The sequence below is a fragment of the Aricia agestis genome, chromosome 20 (assembly GCF_905147365.1).
Source record: "Aricia agestis chromosome 20, ilAriAges1.1, whole genome shotgun sequence".
Classification (NCBI taxonomy): domain Eukaryota; kingdom Metazoa; phylum Arthropoda; class Insecta; order Lepidoptera; family Lycaenidae; genus Aricia; species Aricia agestis.
This window is the reverse complement of record NC_056425.1, coordinates 6745723-6766748: the sequence shown is the minus strand read 5'-3', so window position 1 is coordinate 6766748 and position 21026 is coordinate 6745723. Positions and strand designations below refer to the sequence as shown.

The window sequence follows — 21026 nt, the reverse complement described above, 5'->3', positions numbered from 1 at the left end:
TTGCTCGTTTGCCCCCTTATTACATAAAAAAACGTCCGTTAACTTTACGTGATAACCTTACTCAATGTTATATTGTCTTACTTCCCTTTTTTTAGGGTTCCGTACCCAAAGGGTAAAAACAGGACCCTATCACTGACACTTCGATGTCTGTCGGTCTGTCTGTCTGTCTCCAGGCTGTTACTCAAGAACGGTAATAGCTAGAGAGTTGAAATTTTCACAGATTGTGTATATCAGCTGTTGCCGCTATAACAACAAATACTAAAAACATAATAAAATTAATATTTGAGGGGGGCTCCCATACAACAAACCTGATTTTTTGGCCTATTGATTATAGTACTATATGATACTGATATTATATGTTGCTATTATATCAATAATAGCAACAGGTAGGTACTTGAATTTTCCTCAAAGTCCTTAGTTATATGTGTACTTTAATATTTAAATAATAATATTAAAATAAATAATATAAAATTAACGGGTGCTCCCATACAAAAAACACATTGTTTGGCCTAATTTTGTTCTATAATGGTACGGAACCCTTCGTGCGCGAGTCCGACTCGCACTTGGCCTTTTATTTTAGTTTAACATAAACTAAAAATAAAATAGTACCAAAATAATACATAATTATCATGTTAATATCTTTAATGCTATGGCTAATATTAAAGACGTGTTGTTTACTTTTTGTGCGAGCAGTGCTCGCGTTGAAGTCTTTTCGTCTTGTTTTCGGGAAAGCATTTTTTTGCATTTTTATAGCATTATTGTCAGCTCAGCAGTTTAGTTGTTGCTATAAGTTTAATCATACAATGCAATACTTATTATTAACTTCAAAGTCGGGATTTTCTGTAAAAGTTAATAGCAAAAAAGGATATGGGAGAATAGCCCATGATAGACGACCCCAAATTACATAATAAAAAAGTTTTTTTTTATGAAATAAGGGGGCAAACGAGCAAACGGGTCACCTGATGGAAAGCAACTTCCGTCGCCCATGGACACTCGCAGCATCAGAAGAGCTGCAGGTGCGTTGCCGGCCTTTTAAGAGGAAATAGGGTAATAGGGGAAGGTAGGGATGGAAAGGGAACGGAATAAGGGAGGGTAGGGAAGGGAACAGGGTAGGGGATTGGGCCTCCGGTAAACTCACTCACTCGGCGAAACACAGCGCAAGCGCTGTTTCACGCCGGTTTTCTGTGAGGACGTGGTATTTCTCCGGTCGAGCCGGCCCATTCGTGCCGAAGCATGGCTCTCCCACGTCTAGAGTTAATCTTTTCACTCTAGATATTATTCTTTTTTTATTTTCTAGATAACATTTCTCGGTTTTTTACCCCATGTAAGTAATGATCTCAAATATATTTTGAAAAATATGATTTACAAACATACTAATTTATATTATCTATTTTATTATGTTACTGTGTGTTCTCCGGAAGAAAGGACATAAAAATAACCTGTTGTGTTATGATTCACCCAAAAAACGTTTGAACAGGTTTTTGCTTTGTCTTACTTTTGGATTTAAGTGGGCCTATTTAGGCTTAGTAGCTCTCAATAAACATTTTTTTAATTTAGTTTAGGTATCTTTAGTATTTCCGTGTATTTTTTACCATGTTAACACAGTCAGAACGGTGCATTTGTTCAAAATAAAAAGTAACCTGTCGGTCAATAACCATAAATGATCTGCTTATAAAGTCTACAAGTTTTTACTTGAAAATGTTATGACAGTCCTCTTAGAATATTGTTTTGATCTTAGATTAATCATTGGTCTTCGCGCGCGGCGTCGTAGCTTTAAGGTTTTAACAGGTAAAAAATATTTTAAGACAGCTGTAAAAAGAAGAAAATGAAATATACAGTTCTCACTTATCTCAGTACAGCAGAAAGCATCAAGAACAATAGAGGTGATGATGACTAATATTTTTAACCGACTTCCAAAAAGGAGGAAATTATATGTTCGGCTGTGGATACTTTTTTTTATCTGATAAGATGAAGATTGAGTACAGAAATAGTTGAGGTTTAGCCGAATTCATAAAAAGGCACTATTAGATTGGAATAATTATTTAATACTTTTTTAGTTCATATTTTAAGGATGTTATTATTGTTTTTATTTTGGAAGTCAGTTTTAATTTTACAAATAAAGCACTACGATATAAAATGATATTTTAAGTACACAACAGTCAGCATTTTATTATTGCCTACAGTCAAAAAGAGTTAGCATTCTGGTCAAGAAAATGTATGCTTTTTGAGTGTAAATTAATGTGATTCGCCTGATTGGATGCGTGAGCAATATTGTAGTACTACTTGCTATTTGGATTTCCTATTTGAAATCTTAAATCTTATATCTTTAAACGAGCAATTCTATATATATATATATATATATATATATATATATATATATATATATATATATATATATATATATATATATATATATATATATATATATATATATACAGGGTGTAACAAAAATAAGTGATAATACTTTAGGGTGTGTATGTGTTCCTCGTAGAGAGTTCACTGTGAAAGTAGCAGCCCTGAAAGACCAAAATTTTTTTTCACTTTTGTAAGTATTATCACTTATTTTTGTTACACACTGTATAATTGGAATATCGGAATCGGCACCAACGATTTTCATGAAATTTAGTATATAGGTGGTTTCGGGGGCGATAAATCGATCTAGCTAGGAATCATTTTTAGAAAATGTTGAGCGAAGCTCGGTCAAATAGCTAGTTATAATTATACAAAAAATACAATAGTTTAGTATTTTAAATAACCTAAAACACTGAACTGATTCAGATAAAATTTGGTATGGGGATGACGGTAATTATTGGAAACAACATAGCTGGCTAGTGTAGCTTTATAATAGCTAAGCGCGCAATGCGCATATCATGTGAAAATTTACATGGTTTCAATTTTAATTTTTCGAGAGAAAGTATCCTATGTCATTTCCCGGGACTCAAAGTATCCCCACACTAAATTTCAGCATAATCGGCTCAATGGTTTGGGCGAAAAGAGGCAGCAGACGTACAGAGAGACATACTTTTATGCATTTTATGATATTCGTATGAATCTCAGGGTTTCTATGTGTAAAGTGTGAAAGTGTAAAATTATTTAATTTAATTATGAAAAAGGCGGCAAGCCAGTGACAGTTGTCAAAATATCCCGCGCTCCGTTCTTCTTCTTCTTCTTCGACAACGTGGGAGACCTTCGGCACGAATGGGCCGGCTCGACCGGAGAAATACCACGTCGCTGTGTTTCGCCGAGTGAGTGAGTTTACCGGAGGCCCAATCCCCTCCCCTATTCCCTTCCCCTCTCATCCCTACCCTCCCCTATTACCCTATTCCCTCTTAAAAGGCCAGCAACGCACTTGCAGCTCTTCTGATGCTGCGAGTGTCCATGGGCGACGGAAGTTGCTTTCCATCAGGTGATCCGCTTGCTCGTTTGCCCCCTTATTTCACAAAAAAAAATACATTCATAGCATTGATGACGTGATTAGTTTAGCTAAAAACAATATTGTTAAGAATAAGACTTGTTTATAAATAAACAAGTCTTTTTCTTAGAATTTAGCAACATTAGCACCATAAGTGTATAGTTTACAAGTGTTTGCATTTTATTTTAGGGCTTTTTGTCACACATTGTACATTAACGGTCGTATGAATAAAAACTTAGCGTGGGTTTTTAGAAGCTTTAAAAGCCTGTTGTAAAATTTATTATGAATAAAGGTTCTCTAACAGTGCTCTAACACCGTTTTAAGGTGACAGCTGTCAAAGAATAGCGCATGTTTATTAGGCCTGTTGTAAACCTATTTTAAGCATAATCGTTATGAATAAACGTTTGCTAACAGTTGTTTAGGCTCGAAACGTAAAATAGGAGTTCGCAAACTTTAGTGAAGCCTCGGCCCTACTTTAAGACCATTTTAAGAGACTGAAAATGGACGCAATATCGAGTATTATCGCGATTTCTGACATTATTGCAATTTCAAGAATCAGTAAGGGTCTCTACAGACGGACCGCATTTCAACTGCAATCCAACCGCAAATTGCAGTTCAAGTGCAGTTTAAATCCAGTTGACACGATTACGGGTCTACACAGATGGACCGCATTTCAACTGCAATCCAACCGCAAACTGCAGTTCAAGTGCAGTTTGAATGCAGTTGACACGACTGCAATTCGACTGCAATAGAACTGCAAACCATACAGTTCACACGACTGCACGCCAACTGCACTGCAACTGAACTGCAATCCGACTGCGCGTTTGGTTTGCAGTTCTATTGCAGTCGTGTCAACTGCATTCAAACTGCACTTGAACTGCAATTTGCGGTTGGATTACAGTTGAAATGCGGTCCATCTGTGTAGACCCTACAATAGAACTGCAAACCAAATACGCAGTCGGATTGCAGTTCAGTTGCAGACTTGCAGTTGGCGTGCAGTCGTGTGAACTGCATACTGACTGCATCTAAACTGCACCATCCTACCCGCCCGCACGCTCCCCTCTCCAGCAGTGCAGTTTGGATGCAGTCGGTAAGCAGTTCACACGACTGCACGCCAACTACAAATGAACTGCAATCCAACTGCGCGTTTGGTTTACAGTTCTATTGCAGTCGTGTCAACTGCATTCAAACTGCACTTGCACTGCAATTTTCGGTTGGATTGCAGTTGAAATGCGGTCCGTCTGTATAGACCCTTAGATACATTGTGTCAAATGCACCAATTGTAGGCCTTAAAAGTAAAACAGAATAAAATAGTATTTTTAGTCATCTTCTCCTTCTTTTCATTATTCTTCTTCTTCTTTTATTATGGCGGCCTTAGTGAGTTGCCAATGTCAAAGTCTACTTTGCTCTATGATTTATAAAATCCATAAAGTACATTTATTTTTTCTTTACTCTTTATTTTTGACACATTGAATACAATTTTTAATCTGTGGAATACAATAAATTGACACACTACCAACATTACCAAAAAAAATTCTTATAAAACGTCATCTAAAGGTATTTTACTAAGCGAGGGCTTAGCAAGCGTTTATTCATATGGAGTGTTGTAAGACGGTTTTTAACTTTAGTGAACATTTTAGTTAGAAAGCTGTTAAAACGTTCACTAAGATTTTTTTATTCATACCACCGTAAAAGTGTACATGTTGTATTTTATATTAGCAGGTTGTAGAACTGACGTACATCTGGCGTTTTTCTAAACAAAATCAACTTTTTATCATAGCAATTTTACTATCTACTTGAAAAAAATCATCTGTTTTACTGAAGCGCCTCTCAGAATCTTAGTATTTATTATGTAATTAAAAAAAAGGTATATGCTACATTTGTGAGTTGTAATAATTACCCTGCTATTTATTTTTTGAACTCTCCTGCCTTGCAGGGTTGCCTGGCAGAGATGGCTTAGAGCGATAAGGCCGCCCTACCCCACATTAATGACTTAGTTTTAAGTACTTTAAGTCTGATTGTATACCCATTTTTTATGTGAGCAATAAAGTGTTTATCTATATATCTATCTATCTACACACAATATCTAAGTTTGACCTACCTGTACTATAATATACTAGTCCAGCACTCGAGCCCAGTGATACAGTTGGATCCTGTTGCTTTACCAATGTAAATCTACACCTATTTTGTATTCTATACGTGATACATAATACGGTAGGTACTATGCATCATTTGGATGCGGCCATGTTTTTGTATCTCAAATTAAGGAAAATAAACAAGAAACCAAGATACTATTTAGACTACAAAGCACAAGTAACATTTAGAAAACTCAATTCAATGAAACATTCGAAATATAAAAATATTTTATTAGAAAATTAAAAAGTAACAAAACATTACAAGATATTGTAAAACAAATATTATATCATCATTGCTGCTAGCGGTTGTGCTTCACCTGCAAAAAAAGTATTTTTTAATCAAAACCTTGAGGGTTTTCTTCACTTTTAGGGGCTATTTCACTACTTCCTGGTTAGTGCCGCATAGACTATCCGCAACTTATCAGGAAGTGGCGAAACAGGCCCTTAGTCTTTTTAAGTAAACATTGTAATGCTAAGTACTGACATACGGTTTTGCTCGATAGTTTTACTCCAAATCGAGCAATAACCACCGTGTGGACCGCAAAACTGACAGCTCGAAGGATCGCTTCGAGCCGGCTCGGTGGAATTAAATATGTCAAATATGTCATTTCCTTCGATTCGGAGTAAAACTATCGAGCAAAACCGTATGTGAGTACTTAGCATTATATTATTGTCTTATTTAGCTCCTCCCAAAAAGCACCCCTCGTGGTTTTCTCTTTTATTATTATTATGGAAAAGAGGAATAACAGGATGACTGATGCCTAATCAATGATTATAATCCCCCTTACTAATAAATATTGTATAAGCTTTGAATAGTTATACAGTGTGTTGTTCCTGTCACACAAGTGACATTTTTAATTGGATTGAAGAAGACAAAACACTGTATAACTATTCAAAGCTTATACAGCGTTTATTAGTAATGGGAGTAATCTACGGGCGTATCTTTGGCATAAAGTCGAAATTTCTTGATTCGGTCGTCGGCAAATCCCGCGATAAAAGCTATGCAATATCTTAAAACTTATAAAAGTGAGTACTCACTAGGTTCGTCCTTCACGTTTTCTGAAAACAAAACAAATATGCAATCATAAAACAACCATCGAAGAATTTCTCAAGAAAGTCTCTTATTAGTTATTACAATATCAACATATTTCACGCCTCATTTTAATAAGAGCTGGCGCGCACTACGACTTTTTGTCGCGCGATTTTACCGACCGACCAAAATTCAAATAAAATGTCACTTTATGAAATAAGCTATAGACCGTTTCATTTTCTACCGACAATTGTCTATCGACCCATGCTGCCGCTGCTTTTCAACGGCATAGAGCAAAATGAAACCTATAGCTTATGTCATAAAGTGGCGTTTTATTTGAATTTTTATAGGTCGGTAAAATAATCGCGCGACAAAAAGTCGTAGTGCGCGCCAGCTGTCAATGTAAGTAAAAGAATTACTAATTACGAATGAAAGAGTTGCTTTTAATATTATCTTTATGTACAAAATTCATTATTTTGGAACATTTCTTGTAGAAACATAAAAGTCAAAATTAACTCTTACAGTTATTCCTATATCATAATTGCTATTTTGTAGAGAACTCTATGCAAAACCTAAGGTATTATGACTTTGTTTCGTAACACCCTATATATTATGTCTTTAATACGTGTATTTTGTATATACTGTGTATCTTACCTTCATTATCACTATTCACAACGGGCACTGAAAAACAAGTTATATCAAATTAACAAATAATTAATGGTAGTGGTTAAAATTGGTTCTTAGTAATCTTTAAAAATAATTACCTCCGAAGCTTTCATCGACAAATGGAACTGAAAGAAATAACATCTATTAAGTATATTTTACATATCTAGTGAAAAAAATCATATGTATGAATACCAAATAATACTACGTCAATTCTAAATTGCGGAATTCTGTCTGTTGCAGTCATTGACTCCTTGTCAAAAAACTTGTCATTTCCTAAACAAACCGTGATTGACAATGAAGCGACAGATGTTTCTAGTCTAAGGGTGATATCCTAATCGTATTCGCATACACGATGTGAACTCTATCACTTCAAAGTTCAAACTCATAATTAATGAATTCTATCACTTCAAACTCATAATTAATCGTTGGAGATTATCATACGTAGAGGTAACCAAGACGTTTTTCGATGAAAATATAATAGTCTATTTCTTTACAAGAATTCAATTTTGTTTTTAAGTTAACGGAATGCAGTGCGAGTATTTTTCACATAGTTCCTAGACTAGAAAGATCAATGACCGCTGGTGCCACCTATTGTCCTGACTATAGACAATATCCTATGTCATACAGAGTACTTAGTCAAAATGCATTCGCTAGTTTCGAAATCCCTATATTTCACATCTGATTTTGATATCGAAAATAGAGAATGTATTATGGCTAGGGGTAGATACTGCAGTGTTTTTGGAAAAGATGAAGACCATTTGTATGTTTTTCATGCACAAATGGGCAGCATCTTATTTAATGAAATATATAATAATTGTTATTATTTTATCTAAGCGATGCATTGTATAATTACTATAGTTAATCAGATGGTGTATGACAGGAAAATTGTTCTTGTCATGCGCGTGCTCGTCCTACTCAATATCCTTAAGACGTGGACGCCATTTTTTATTTCTTTGTTACAATAATTTTATTACGTGCTGCATCGCTTCATGCGTTTTATTGGTACTTTAATAAAGTTTTGTTTCTATGTACACTTAAATATTAAATAGGGCTCAGATTTATTTGAGTACTTAACAAGTAATTACTGAATGAATACTATTATACTGCACTCGGCGAAACATGGCGGTAGCGGTCATTGACTCCCTATCAAAAACTTGTTCTACATAAACCGCGATTGACAATGAAGTGTCAGATGTTTTCAATCGTGGCTTTGTATAGAAAATAACAAGTTTTTGACAGGGAGTCAATGACCGCTACCGCCATGTTTCGCCGACTACAGTATACTGTATAGTATCTACAGCTTTAAGGGTTTTTGGCACAAATCCAAAATTAGAACGCCATTTTGTTAACTGTCATTTGAAAGATAGCTATTGAACTCCCACATCAATGTTACCTAAAGTATATAGCCCAAATTAAAGATGACATTACTGTCATTTTGAGTGACAGTTTCTTCGCATTTCTTCGCCTCCATAGTCATCCAAGTGCCTATTTTAACATCCTTGTAAATGTACAAGAGTGGTTGCCATGATATTGTCATCCTAATGCCACAAGATCATTAAAGTAAGCCTATAAGTGGTTATTTTTAATTATAAGTACCTACTTTTTTCGCCATTGGGACCGTTGATTATATAGTCTGAAAAGAAATATGAAATAAATATTATTGTATATAATTGTGAATAATGTAGGAAAATTAAGTAATCATAGATCCTTATGAAATAGCACCTTCAAAACGAAGTTTTTCCTGTCTGATCGTATCGAAGGTCGAAAAAATATATTTAATAAATATAGCAAACGTAGTTATATTTTGATAAATTTTTGTAATACTTAGGGCCCGTTTCACCACTTCCTGATAAGTGTTGGATAGGCTATTCACCACTTAACTTGACAGGTAAAGTATGGAGAATCTGTCAAAAAAGTTGTGGATAGCCTATCCGGCACTTTATCAGGAAGTGGTGAAACAGGCCCTAAATAACAATAATAAACAACTACTATAATATCTTACTAATTACTACTGGGGCCCTATTATGAGCTCTTAAATCCATTCACTTTACGTCCTTATACAGTCAGATAAGGACGTAAAGAGAATGGATTTAAGAGCTCATGATAGAGGCCCTGATATACTTACGTTTAGAAAGAGTCACGCTAAATAGAGATACTAACAAAAATGCTACCTGAAAACACAACATTGTAATATTATGTTAACTGTAGGCTGTAGCATTATAAATTGTTAGTAATAAAAATACGTACAATTACATATTACGTCTTATTATTCATGTACAAATATAAAATAGTAGGACTTACAATGAATTGTTTTTGCATTTTCACTGTTGATCCTCTTTTATCAAAATAATATCAAGCTAGTTATTATTTTTTAACTGAAAACGCGATATTACACTATGTTCATCAAGAAACGATGATAAAATATTAAGAAAACCAATCAACAGAAATATTTATAGCTACCAATAATATATTATTTCCTAGAATCAATACAGAAAAGACGTCCGTATAAAATTACGTCCATCTCAAATATTATTTGTCGATTAAAAAAACAGAAACCCGATCTATTTGAGTATTTGATCTGTTATGGTTTTTTGTGACACACAAGTACAAGTTGTTATGTTTTTTTAATAGTAAGCATCAAACTAGTAATTCGGTAGAGATCATATTAGTAATACTTACATTATAGCGGAATAGAGAAACAAAGGCCTGAGCAAGAGAGATGTCACTATCAGTAACACTGCGTGGTAAAAAGAGACGTGTGATACATGACAGCAGCACTCTTTTTTTGACGTCCAGTCGGCACATGCCGCACGTTGACAATTTAGACCCAGTTTCATCAAGCAATGTTAAATAAATAATGGCTTGTTAAATCAGTTACCGGCCTGTTAGAGCTATCGAGCGTTCTACCATACACTAATGTCATGTCAAATCGCCTAACACGGTGTTAAATTTAATTCCTGCTATGGAGGTCCGTTAAATATTTAACAGGCTGTTATATGAGTCAAAATAACAACTTTCAAAGACAATAATATGCAATATCAATAAAAGAATCTGTTTTGACTTTTGAGTCTTTTTGACTTTTGAGTCTTTCCGCCATGTTTCCGCTACGTCCCTATTATTAATTATTTTCATAGTTATGAATAATTACTTATTTTCACTTTGTCAAAAATTCAGCCTTCGGATTTTCCTTGACATTGCAAATATACTAACTTGTATCAAAATTACCAAACCGAAATAAGTGAATAAAAGTTTGTATTATGATTCATGTTTTCAGATTTGACAGATAATAATTATTAACCTGTTAAATTAAGAAGAACTATTATAGCGTAACAAAAGTATGCGATCAGTGATATTTTAATTTGGTCACATTATCTACTATTATACTACTATGGAAGAAAGTGACACATTGCAGCAAACATGTCGTATTAATCTTGTACATTGCAATTTCGTTGCCTTATAACAAGAATGAACGAAATGATAGTTGTTCATTCGTTGTTCACTTAACATTGCATTTACTAATCCGCTGTTAAATTTTTACTGTGGGACATAAGTATTTTAACAGTCTGTTTAATTTTCCAAGGTCCGTTAAGTAATGCCTTGTTAGGATTTAACTATTTAACTAACAGAGGTTGGTGAAATTGGGTCTTAATCTCATAGAAATCATGTTCAATCATGCTTTGTGTAATTGTATACGTACACATATTTTTACACACAGATGAAACCAATTTCGGTTACGTTTGACAGCTCGAGATTGTTGCTCTATTCCACTAGGTATATTAACTTTATGGTAGAGATTGAGTTTGTCAAAACATGTTTGGAAAGATTTAAAACATTTATCCATAACACAAAGTGTTTATATTAATTCTGTTCGTTGTTCTTCTGTTATCTTTTCACGCTTAATCTGCTTAGCCGACTTTTATAAAATATCTAGTTTAAATGCTGCTCGTAAACGTCAATTTAGCCCAAAAAATGTTTACAAACATTTTTTACTTTACAAAAATCAAAAATCTTATTCAATTTTATAATTTTCATATTATGGTCTTTTAAACGTTTTTGTTTGCATATTCAGGTTTAAAATAAAAATACCTAAGTACTTAAGAATATTTATTAAGCTTGTAAAATTTGAGTTTAGTAAAACACTAAATCTTTTGTTGAGTATAAAAAGAAATAAGAAACAGACTATGCGTCTCTCGGTTGTGGTCCACCTGAAAAATAAAGTATTTTTAAAATACACTCAAATAAAATAAAGCTTTTTCTTTATTTGCCAAGGTACTTTGATTTATATGTTAAAATAAAAATACTTACTAGGTCCATCGACTACGTGAACTGAAAATAAAAAATAATATTAATTATATAAGTTGATAAAAATTAAAGTATAAAAACTGTTATCTATATAATTATGCATTGCACTATATATAGGCATGACGATTTTTTTTTCTGTGATGTGAAGGATCATTCAAAAATAGGAATATCGGTGAAAAAATGACTTCGAAAGCTTAAAAACTCTCTAAGATATGCATACAAAATGTTACCTAACTGTGACGTCACGCTTAGGTAGTTTATTCGATAGCTATGTTAAATATTGCGTTTATGAAAGTGGTTTCATAAGATATTTTTTTATAAATTGCATAACTTATCGAATGTTATACAAAAATTAAGGAATTTTATAAAAAAAATCGACTTGACTATCCAACTTTGAAGGCTCAGAACAAAAAAAATACATAAGTTATGAAGCTGAAATTTTGGAAATACTTATATTTTATCGCTATGTCTTTATTTCATTTAAAAAATCATCTAATCTTTGACCTTGTCGAAATCCCTATTATGCATTTGTAGTTGATTGTGTTGTCAATATAATAATGCATATTTTGTAGTTGATTGTTTTACATTTCACCATAATTTTTGTACATGAATTCTTAGTATTTTTTTTTTAATTTTAGGAACATTACAAGATTTTTTAATTCTTACCTTGACTATCTCCATCTACGACGTGGACTGGAAAAAAAAAGACAGGATTATTAAATTTAATAAAACATGATATTCATACTTTCATACTATACATAATTATGCGAAAGTGTGTCTGTCTGCACCTATGGTATCTCTTCTAGTTTTTTGATGTAGTCACAGTTTTAGAATCAAACCAGCCAACATCAAAACTACCCTATATCTTTTCCTGGAGAAAAGGATATAGGGAAGTTTCAGTACCGGATAACCCTATTAAGTATATAATTAAAATATAATTTAATTTTCCTATTAAGTATATAATATATTTGAATCTCTAGCATAACAATTTGGGTATTAGGTGCATATTAAGATTTGCACTAGTAACCTTTCCTGAATTCTCTGAATTTCATCAAAATCAGCGATATTTATTCCAATTAAGGTGACGCCACGTTAAAGTAAAAAAACCGTGTTGGATATTATGTTTTAGATTGCTTGTTTTCTACGGCCCGGCCTCTCACAGAAAACAAGCAATGGAACAGCAAAAAATGGAAAGGGCGTAAGCGACAAAATGGTTTTTGTCGCGTAATTTAAAAACCATAAATACATTTCATATAAGCTATGGGCAAACTAAAGTATATGCTTGAACCAATCTATGTACAAATGGAAGCTTAAATCACTCTCTTGAGTCCTCTGTTGGCAATTTTGCCAACAGAGGAATCAAAACGACCTCTGCAAAAAAAGGGATTCCTTTTTTAGGAATCCCTTTTTTACAGAGGTCTTTTTCGTTGACCAATCGTGTTATGCTATGGGTAATTCAAAGACAAATACAAGTTATGATAAATACTGACAATGAACTTTAACTTTAGCTTTAGTCATTACTGAGAAAAATCGATATCTAGCGATATCGACAGCCAAATTATCAAGGCGTCGCCTTAAGTTAAAGTCTTACCTTGATTGCTTCCATCGACGACATCAACTGAAAAAATTATAAACTTATATTAGAATGTAGTATAATATAATCCATATTAATTAAATCATTAAGCAGATATTTATGGGTATGAGAAGACTTTGATTTTCGAAAAAATATAACTTTAATTATGTATGTACTATCAGAGAAGTTGATTCCTATGCAAATCGGGAACCTAAGTAGTTTGGTCGCGTTACGTCAAACCCAGCTGACAGATCACAATTAACATTGAATTGACATATTCGACCAAATAATTTGTTGGTCTGTCAATTGCATAGGAATCAACTTCCTCGATGGTACAATGTACATAATAAAGTTTCGTGCAATAACTAATATTACTTAATAATTGCAAAATAATTGATGTGTAAGTTTGAGGCAACATCGCTAGCATTTTAGCTGTCCTAGTATTTTATCGATCTCTGATAGTTCATACAAAATGTGTAGCCAAGAATATTTTATGTGATGATGATGAATACAATCATGAGCGTACCCAGGTTCTGGACCAGGGGGGGGGGGGGGGGGGGGTTATAATTTTTTGTCGTAAAAATATTGTATTGCAAACAAATGGCAAAAATTCGTTTTCTTAATTTTTAATTTTTATAGATAAAGTAAGTACTAGATAATATACTTAGTAGGGACTGCCCCCCCCTGCCCCCCCTGCTCCCCCCTCGGTACGCCCATGAATACAAGGATATTGAATCCTAAATCTGAGATATCTGGTTTTTTTTAAAAATACCTTGATGCTCACCGTCGACAACGTGAACTGAAAAAAAAGGTAAACTCTATGATTCAAGTAGACAATATCGGTCTTACCACAAAAAAACTAAACATCTGTTGAACAGTTGTTTTGAGACCATTTTGTGCTGAATTTTTCTCTAATCAACTGTTCAACGGGTGTTTAAATCTTTTGTAATAAGACCGTAATATTTTATAACTCCTTAATTGGCCAGATAGTAACAAATTCCGCCTTTGAACTTTTGCGCACGGAAATATCCAACTTGCGATATGGTGCGTTCGTGACAACAACGTAATACCAATATTTTAGTGTGTAAAGGTGACTTTCTAATCTTTGCCGCAAGCGACAGTGACCGGCAAAAATTCAAATCGGCAATCAGCCCCCCTAGACAAGTGGCAAATCGCTAACGCTAACGCTAGCGCTAGCGCTACAAAATGTATGCAATTTGACATAAGTCATCGCTTCCCTAGCGAATACTAATGTCAAATCCATACATTTTTTTAGCGTTAGCGTTTTGCCACTTGTCTAGGGGGGCAGCAAAGATCGGCAAGTCACCTAAAAGAGACAAGCAGTTTATGGTTAGAATTTAGAGTGGACTTTATGTGTCTGTTTGTCATCCTCAATAATTAAGACGTAGCATATTGGTATTTTTTCCCTAGGTGAATCATATAATTAATATGATCAGATGGTTTGTTTGACTATTGTTACATTAACATGCGCGGACGCATCCTATATTTGATATTTCCTTAATAGCTACGTGGCTGCTGAGTTGTTTCTTTGTTACTATATTAAGGCGGGGATTAATCTCAATCCAAAACAATAACCTTGCACACAGCCAAATACCAAGCGTATACGCATCGAAATAAGATTCATTTTAGCTTAGCATAAAACTGTACTTACTCGGACGGATCTTCTCTATTTTTCATGTTTTTTTTAAATATTTTTTATTGTTTACGTAAACAGTTTGTATAGCTCTGTGTTATTGAGATTATAATAATGTATTAATATATTTGTTGCGAAATAGTTAGAAGCATAGATTTCAAAGTTTACAGTGGTGAGACGAATATCACATCTGACTAAATACTATTATGATGGCTTGATAGATAGAAAATTTAACATATTTTAATATTATATTTTTCACACAAACATAAAATATGGATTAGATGTAAGGTTATTACATTATTTGTACAAAGAGGGTAGGCCGGGCGCCATTTTCTTTTGCACACCACGTACCCACTTTTTTTGCAAAGAATTTGGCACTAATTGAAGGGTTAAGTTGTAACCGGTAATAAGCCGGGTAATAAGATTTTTTTACCTTGGCTTTCACCATCGACCACATTGACTGAAAAAGAAAAAGAGAAAGTAAATGTAAAAATTAAGTAAGTAAAGGTTGACTTTGACTTTGCCACTTGGCTTGAAAATGAACATAATAGAGTTACAGTAAGATGCCGCCAATAGCTTTGTGTCTTTTTCTGTTCGGGCAGGGCATGCGTCATAGCGCAGTCAACAGCGAACGTGAGGCATGCCCGCGACGCATGCCCTCTGACCGTATCCAAAACTTCAAAAATGTCAATATTGGCGTTGCGTTCCTTGACGCATTCAATTATTGAATGCGCCAATATGAAAGTTGATGACGAAAATTGAAGATGAAAGTGCACAGTGTGGACATAGCTAATCGCCATCTTACAACTTACAAGTTTAAAAACAGCCGATTGACACAAATATCAATTTTTGTTGGTCATTTTCATTTTTCAATGACAACTGTTTTAAAAATGTTTGTCATCTTCGTGTCCAAAACATTCTTATATAACGATACTGATCTTTTATAGTAATCGATAGCATCTTAGCTAAAGGACCCTTTATAAAAATGATACTACTACATTTTTAAGTGACTAAACAATTTTTTTTACCTTGCGGGCGACCAAAAGCCACACTGATAAGAGACACCAGCAAAAACGCGACCTGAAATCACAAAATAAAATATTATATTATTATACTCGCGATGCCCGCACCTCGGTTGCGCCAAAATTCATTTATCGCGTGGGAACCGTGCATTTTTCCGGGATAAAAAGTGTCCTATGTCCATTCCTAGGGCTCAAAGTATCTCCATACCTAATTGGAGCAAAATCGGTTCAGTGGTTTAGGCGTGAAGAGGTATTTCGCATTTATAATATTAGTATGGATAAAATATAATAATATTATTTTTAACAGAATTTTTCAATGTTAATTTTTTTTTATGAAATAAGGGGGCAAACGAGCAAACGGGTCACCTGATGGAAAGCAACTTCCGTCGCCCATGGACACTCGCAGCATCAGAAGAGCTGCAGATGCGTTGCCGGCCTTTTAAGAGGTAATAGGGGAGGGTAGGCAAGGGAAAAGAATGGGGGAGGGTAGGGAAGGGAAGAGGGTAGGGGATTGGGCCTCCGGCACTGACCTCTATAGTACACTGGACAGGCTATGCCGTACAAAATGACAGCCATTTCTTATGCCGATTTGAAGCGCCGCGGTGAGCGTACTGTGAACTAATTTATATAGAAAATGACAACCGCCATTTGCAAAATAGTAGTTCCAAGTACACTCACCACTGCTTGCACATAGCAATCAGCGCCAATATGGCGACTTTCAAATAGGAACATTTTATTGATAGCGATCGCCTGTCCAGTGTATTATAGAGGTCAGTGTTGGTAGAGCTTGCAGCGACGTCTTCCGTTTCTTATCAGCACTTATCAGCGCCAATATGGCGACTTTCAAATAGGAACATTTTATTGATAGCGATCGCCTGTCCAGTGTATATAGAGGTCAGTGGCCTCCGGTAAACTTACTCACTCGGCGAAACACAGCGCAAGCGCTGTTTCACGCTGGTTCACGTTAATCTACTTACACGGTGAAAGATCTTTAATATTTTTTCTGTCATTTGAAATGCAATAAAAACTAAAGCATGCAAGTAGTCGCGTTTTTATTGCGCATGTCAAAATCATGTCATGTCATGGCAACGCAATTTGACGTGTAACCAAATATAAACAATTTGTTTGTGGCGTTGCCATGATAATATTATTTCGACATGCAAGATGCAACATAAAATGAAAAAAATAATTGAACACAACTAACAAATTGACATCGTCTTTTTGTACTTACAATGATTTGCTTCTGCATTTTTAAATATTTATTGTATAATCTGAAATATTGTTTCCCGTTCGATTACTTGTAGCAGTATGATAAATAGCAGAATCTTTGGACATGATAAGAATATGCCAGTGACCTAAAACATTATAGATACAGCATTCACACAGCATTATATATTTTTTTCTTCGAAAAAAAAATTTTTTTCTTTTTACTTTAAATTATTAAACTAATGAAATAAGTTTAATATTAACATAATGTTTTAATGCAGCATAGATCTATTGTACGTCTGAACTTACAATTTTTTATTGTACATCGCTGTGAAGGTGATAACCTCTAAACTTCACGAGAGATAGACTGAGTTTAGGGAAAAATATTACATACATTATAATTATTATTCATAATAATTATATCATATTCTTAGAATTGTAAAAATCTACTTTGGGTCAAAACATAAATGACAATAAAACTAATATAATAATATTATTTTAAACTCGTCTTATCCTTCTTTATTCCTATATCCTTTTTTAATGTGGACGGAGACGGACTGGCAATGAACTTAGGGGGCGTCCAAAATTACGTGAGCTTAAGGGGGGGAGGGGGTCGAGTCAAATCTCATCTAATCTTACGTTAGAGAGAGGGGGGTCTCGGCAAATCTCACGTAAAAATTATTTCAGTGTTAGCCCATTTATCGAGGAAGGCTATTTATAGCCAATAACCATAAATATATATATATATATATATATATATATATATATATATATATATATATATATATATATATATATATATATATTTAAGGGGGGGAGTGGGTCGAGTCAAATCTCATCTAATCATACGTTAGAGAAAGGGGGGTCTCGGCAAATCTCACGTAAAAAATATTTCAGTGTTAGCCTATTTATCGAGGAAGGCTATTTATAGCCTTCCTCCTTCCTCGATAAATAGGCAATCACTCTAAGACCAATGGAAGCGAAGAAACAGAGGAAAATGTGTAAGAAACCGGGAAAATTATTTGAAGGCGCTTATCCCGGGAATTACTGGATGATTTTTTAAGTTATTTGGCACAGATGTAGAGTAGACCACGTGAAGGGACATAGGCTATTTTTTGCGGGAAAATGTACGGTTTCCCTCAAAATACTAATATTACATACGGTGTTGCTCGTCAGTTCTGTTATGCAGGAACTTGGCTAGACACGCTACCGCCTGTCTAGATTTATGCGGGCGAAGCCGCGCGGTATGTCTAATATTATAGAGGCAAATGATACGAAGTTCATCGGGTCATCTAGTTCATACTATAAATAAATGCGAAAAAGTTTCTGCCTCTCTATCTGTCTGTTACCTCTTCACGCCTAAACCACTGAACCAATTTTGCTACTGCTGGAGATAGTTTGAGTCCTGGGTAAGGACATAAGATGCTTATTATCTCGGAAAATGTACGGTTCCTGCGCGGTAACCTTCACCTTCGTTCATCGAACACACCTCGGCAAAGCGACAGTTCTTTTCAACAACATTTTTAACTATTTCCGAGGTGTTATCACATTAATCTAAGGCTGAATAATCGCGAATCCGAGACAAGGACGAGGCTAGCATGCATGGCTACGTCCGCAACTGTTAGTGTTTAGAGTTAATTGCTTAATACTATATTATAATTGTGTGAGATAATGGAAAATTATTATAATTAGCTATTTTTGATGTGGTTTCTTACAGTTTAAGCTTTAAAGCAACGTGGCAGCGGGGGGCCTCATTAATATTAGAAACACAGATCGCAAAAACAATAATTAACGATATGATCGCAACGCGTAGAAAAATAAGGCAAAAATTCTAATTATCATTAAAATAAACATTGCAACATGATCATAATCGTTGGTCTAAAAATATTTTGTTTTGATAAATTATAAAAATATAGGCAATATTTCTTGCGCTTTTATTTTTTCTACTGTAAAATTGTTTGTTATATTAAATTGTTAATGAGTCTATGTTACATTGTTTACGGCCACACTCAAAGACTTTAATTTATTTAACATTTTGAGTTATTCTCTGTACGTTTTCTGTTAAACTATTTTAATTAGAGTTAAAATATCAAGTGCGATCGTGAGTAACCTCTAACACATTATCTATTTGAATAAAACTAAAACGCAATTTAAAATTGCAAACTTAAATAATTCATAGGTAAATAGTAAACACACGATCAGATAGGAAACACACACTAATACGTGGGAGAGCCATGCTTCGTCACGAATGGGCTGGCTCGACCGGAGAAATACCACGTTCTCACAGAAAACTGTGTTGTCCACATGTAAATTTTCTATACAAATAAACTAACCTAACCTAACCTCTACAATTATTAAATTGTAGAGACGTTTAAGAGTTTCAAACGAGCGCATTTAATACTTATTGTGAAGTAACCTAAGATTAAAATATGAAAGTTTAATCAGTGAATAAAATATTATGACAATATTAAAATTAACAAAAAGTTTATTTACAATTCTACAAGGATTTTTGACGCATAATATCCTGAACTTAAGAAGAAATGTCGCCATGTTGTAAAACGTAAGGTTCAGTTATTTCAGACCCACCCCATGCTATGTAAGTTTTAACCATAAAGTTAATAAATCTAGTGGAATAGATAAACAAAGGCCTGGTAAAAAGAGACGTGTAATACATGACAGCAAAACCAAATTCTGTTCTGTCTGTTCTCTGTTTGACATCCAGTCGGCACTTATCGGCACGTAGACAATTTAAGCGGATACACCAGGGGCGAGAGAAATTGAAAATAGGTATTTGAAAATGTATTGCTGTCTCACCAATCTCAAGTTTCCCACCGCAGAGCGCGATAGAGACAACACGACAAAAGTTCTAATAAAATAACAGAAAATCTTCGATTCGTTGTCCGCTGATTCCTTCTCCAAAACTTAACCGATTTAAGTACTTTTTTCATTATGAATTGAAGCAAGGCTTGATTTGAAAATGTATTGCTGTCTCACCAATCTCAAGTCTCCCACCGCAGAGCGCGATAGAGACAACACGACAAAAGTTCTAATAAAATAACAGAAAATCTTCGATTCGTTGTCCGCTGATTCCTTCTCCAAAACTTAACCGATTTAAGTACTTTTTTCATTATGAAGTGAAGCAAGGCTTGAGCTGTGTTCCTATGTTTTACTTTTTTTGTATATTTTAGGCAGTTTTGTTTTCTGGGTGTTTGAACACAGAGGAAAATCTGGCCATTTTTTGTGTTTTTGGACGTTCTTATCTTTTTTAATAATAAAATTATGAAAAAAAAAAAACATAGGGACATGCTAATAGTGGCCATAGATATTCAAGAAAAAAATCATAACTCTACCGGCATTATCCAGGGAGGAAACAGGGGACAACGTTTGTATGGAAAAACGGCGGTGTGGATTCCTCTTAATCTCTTAGAAAGATGCTTGTGTAAGTGTATACGTAAACAAATTCTTACACATCAGGACAAAGTATTTTACTCTCTTAACCATATTCATCCTTGTAGATTTGACTGCCCTGACAAAAGACATTCATCCGAATGATTATGGACACCATCTTGCATAACAAAAACAAAAGTAGGTGATAATGTTTTGTAACAAGCAGCTGTAGTATTCGATTTTTAATATTAAGGTGCCCATACACGGGACAATTTGTCGTTTCGATCGATCGTCAAGAAAATCGTCCAATCGATCTTTTGAACGTAAAATCGTTTGCGATATTGCTACACACGTACAATTTGTCGCTCGATTTTAACATCGAGGAGATAAATCGTTACGATAATTGTCCCGTGTATGGCCACCTTAAAGTAATTGATTTTTTAAAAGGACTTAAGGTCAGCTCACACCGACTGCGTCCGCCCCGGGGAGTCCCACATACCTCGGTGGTTCTCCCCAGGTCCCGAGGATGCGTAAAGGCGTTCCCCCACGCAAAAAGCTTTGACGTGGGAGAGCCATGCTTCGGCACGTATGGGCCGGCTCGACCGGAGAAATACCACGTTCTCACAGAAAACCGGCGGG

At 34.6% G+C, this 21026-nt stretch overlaps 1 long non-coding RNA gene across 1 annotated transcript; it reads right to left on the bottom strand.

The window, feature by feature from the left end:
* Positions 1-6581: 6581 nt before the first annotated feature.
* Positions 6582-9623, bottom strand: LOC121736962. Its single transcript, XR_006037087.1, has 6 exons — positions 9545-9623; positions 9369-9414; positions 8844-8876; positions 7342-7368; positions 7232-7258; positions 6582-6606 (listed from the first exon to the last, which is right to left on the bottom strand). It is a non-coding gene; the product is annotated as an uncharacterized LOC121736962 (long non-coding RNA).
* Positions 9624-21026: the final 11403 nt, after the last annotated feature.